We start from the raw sequence: 3343 nt of genomic DNA on the forward strand, positions 1-3343 counted from the left end.
ACCCGCCCCCCCCCACCTCCCCCCCACGCACATGCGCACAGTAGCTAACATGGTGAAGTGCAGCAACTCGCCAAGTCTCCCACGACAGCACCTTCCAAACCCGTGACCTCTACCACTGAGAAGGTCATGAGCAGCAGGTGCATCGGGACAACACATGCTCCCCTCCGAGTCACTCACCATCGCGACTTGGAATGATGTCAACGTTCCTGCACGTTCGCCAGGTCAAAATCCTGGAATTCCCTCCGTACCAGCACAATGGGTGTACCTGCACCACATGGACTGCAGCGGTTCAAGATCCCGGCTCACCAGTACCTTTTCAAGGGCCATTAGGAATGAGCAATAAATGCTGGCCTTGCCAGCGACAGCTCACTTCCAGTGAAGAAATAACACATACTCTTAGTTTAATTTGGCTCAACTTTCTGCAAATGTGCATGGAAATGTATTTATATTTCCCTACTTTACTTAGGATCACTGAAGAGGAAAGGGATTATCGGCCTTTGCGTGGGTACATTAATTTTCCTCGTGATTGCATTCTTTGTTGGAAACCACTATCGGAAATCCGGATTCATTTGGGCAAGGAAAGGTAAGAAAGAAAAGTATTGATGTCCAAGTCATTCTGAGATGGACGGATTTTCAACCTACCGCCTCAAGTGTAAAGCTCATCGTGTGGATCAATCGCCAATGGCATGGGATCGAGGGTCCTAACTCTCACAGACATCTCCCAAATATCATGTCCCATATCGCAGCAACAGCAACTTTCTCACTCTTAGTAGCCCCCACGTTACCCTCTATGTCTGATTTGTAACTGATGTCTTCTACTGTGAAGACAGGCACAAAATATGTGTTCAATGTTTCTGCCATTCCTCATTCCCCAGGATAATTTCTCTGTTTTTGCTTACAAGGGATCAATATTGACTTCAGCTACTCTCTTCCTTTTAATACTTGTAAATAATCTTGAAATCAATTTTTATATTCCTGGCTAGATTACTCTCATATTCTATTTTTTCCCTTTTTATCAATCTTTTGGGTCGCTGTTTCCTGGTGTCTAAAACACTCCCATCCCAAATCCTCAGATTTGCAACATTGCAAGCTTTTTCTGTTAATCTAATACTATCCTTGACCTCCTTTGTAAGCCACGGATAGATCTTTCTCGCTGAGGTTTTGTTTTTCAATCTAATGTATTTTTGTTCAAAATTTTGAATCGTTTCTCTCACCATGCGTTTTAGTCTATTTGCCCAATCAACCCTCGCCAGCTCTCCCCTCTTACCTCCATCATTGGCTTTAAGTTTAAGGTTATCTGTTGTGATCGGAGTATGCCCTTTTCAAACTTAATGTTCAGTTTAGTTGTATTATGGTCACTATTTCCCGTGGATCTTTTGACAATGACATTACTAATTAATCCTGCCTCATTGCACAACATTAGATTGAAAATAGCTTTATCCTCAGTTGGTTCGACAACATATTGCTCACAGGAAACAGCTACGAAAGTATTTTATAGACTCATCTCCTAATGCCTATTGAACGGTATAACTACTATTAGGGAGGGGGGGTGGTGGGTGTTGGTGTGGGGGGCAAGAACTACTCTCATCAGCGTTTTCTGACCCTTCTTATTCCCAATCTTCAGGGTCGGGTTAGCTCAGTTGGCTAGATGGCTAGCGTGAATTGCAGAAACATGCCAACAGCGCGGGTTCTGTCTGTGGTAGCACTTGGCACCTTGCCCCACGCTTGAGAAATGTGACCCTCAGGCTATATTACCAACTGTTTCTCTCTAATGGGGAGAGGTGGCTATGGTTCTTTGGGACGATGGCTCGAGCAAAGTCCTAATCTCCACCCAGACTGATTCTACTTCCTGATTTGCTGGGCCAACTAACGTCCTTATTAACAAGGCTATCCACCCCCCCCCCCCCCGCCACACACACACCGCCGCCCCCCACTTTTCTACTCTGTTTGTCTTGTCGAAATTTTGTGGAGCATGGAATAGATATGTCCCAACATTGGTACCATTGTTTACATTGTAACTCCTCGCTGAATTAAAATTGCTGCCTCTGAATTCCTTACTGGGTTTATTCGTGACTGTCTTATATTTATGACACCTAGTTTTTGGGTTCCTCAGTAAGTGGTTAACATCTTCATTATGTCTACCCTCTGAAATCCCTTCATATTTTTACAGACTTCTCCCAGACTTCTCTTTTCTGGAGAAAAGAGCTTCTGCCTGGTCAGTATTTTTCTGTTAGTTATAACCGTTCGTTGAACAAAATCATTCTTTTTTCACCTTCCTCATTGCCTGTACATTTTTTTTGTTTTAGTCACGCTGGGAGACAGGTTCTCAGAGAAATATCGCTCAGTCAGGAGCTGCCATCATGGGAGCTATCTTGAAATGGAACATCCTCATTTGTGCATCTTCCAATCTCCTGGATCAATCTCCGACACGGCTGCATACTTTGCAACCGGTGATGGAATTTCCCCAGGAAGATGAGACTCAGTCGTAATGACACTCTTGTGGATGACCTAACCCATACCTCCCTCCCAGTCCCAACCTTTAAGAAGGCCCGCACCCCGCACCCACATCCCCGGCCCCCACCCGGTGATGTAATGCAGCACCAAATATGACCAGGCATCCGTGTGGAAACTATGGTCTGGGCATCTTGCAGAATAATCAATGGGGACATTCCCGGAAGAAAATGCATGAAGCAAAACAAATGCAGCCAGTCCAAAATATAGGTTAATTAATTGACTTTATTGTTAAGCTGTAATGTTTATCTATATCATGGTTCCATCACAATGTATATTTCCATTCGACAGAAAGCCGGACTCATCATCTGCAGCCACTAATTGTGAATCAGGAGGAACTCGACCGCACTGAATACATAGATGATGATACTTCCATATGAGATGTCAATGGCGTCAATTCCTTGGCATCATTTACAAGGCAAAATGGCGAAAGAAACAAAAGTGACACCTCCATTGTGATCTTTGTCAGTATTATGTGTATAAATTGCTCATTTTGAATGGAACCACTTCCTTTGTATTCCTCGGCAACGATTTCTGCAGCTCGAAATGACTTGCACTTCATTTCCAGTGGCTACAACATCCGTGAATTGGCCGTGCATCAAACTCCAGATGCCCCGTGGAGTCCCCTCTTGCGATGCACGGTCAGCCTGAATCACACTTGGATATGGTTGAGGGCGGCAAGATGAGGGTCTGCACCAATAAAACATGGCCCACGTCAAAGAACGCACTAGAAAACTGTCTTGGACGGCTGGTACCACATCACCTGGTTTATAGAGGGCCCGATATTCGCTTCGAGATGGGGTGGGGGGGGGAGACAGTGACGTGGTGGCAA

At 44.9% G+C, this 3343-nt stretch overlaps 1 long non-coding RNA gene across 1 annotated transcript; it reads left to right on the forward strand.

Moving 5' to 3' along the window:
* The first annotated feature begins 477 nt into the window (after window positions 1–477).
* LOC137356198 (uncharacterized) lies at window positions 478–3014 on the forward strand. Its single transcript, XR_010971021.1, has 3 exons — window positions 478–583; window positions 2171–2215; window positions 2803–3014. It is a non-coding gene; the product is annotated as an uncharacterized lncRNA (long non-coding RNA).
* The last annotated feature ends 329 nt before the right edge of the window (window positions 3015–3343 follow it).

The sequence above is a fragment of the Heterodontus francisci genome, chromosome 45, assembly GCF_036365525.1.
Source record: "Heterodontus francisci isolate sHetFra1 chromosome 45, sHetFra1.hap1, whole genome shotgun sequence".
In the NCBI taxonomy this organism is placed as follows: Eukaryota; Metazoa; Chordata; class Chondrichthyes; order Heterodontiformes; family Heterodontidae; genus Heterodontus; species Heterodontus francisci.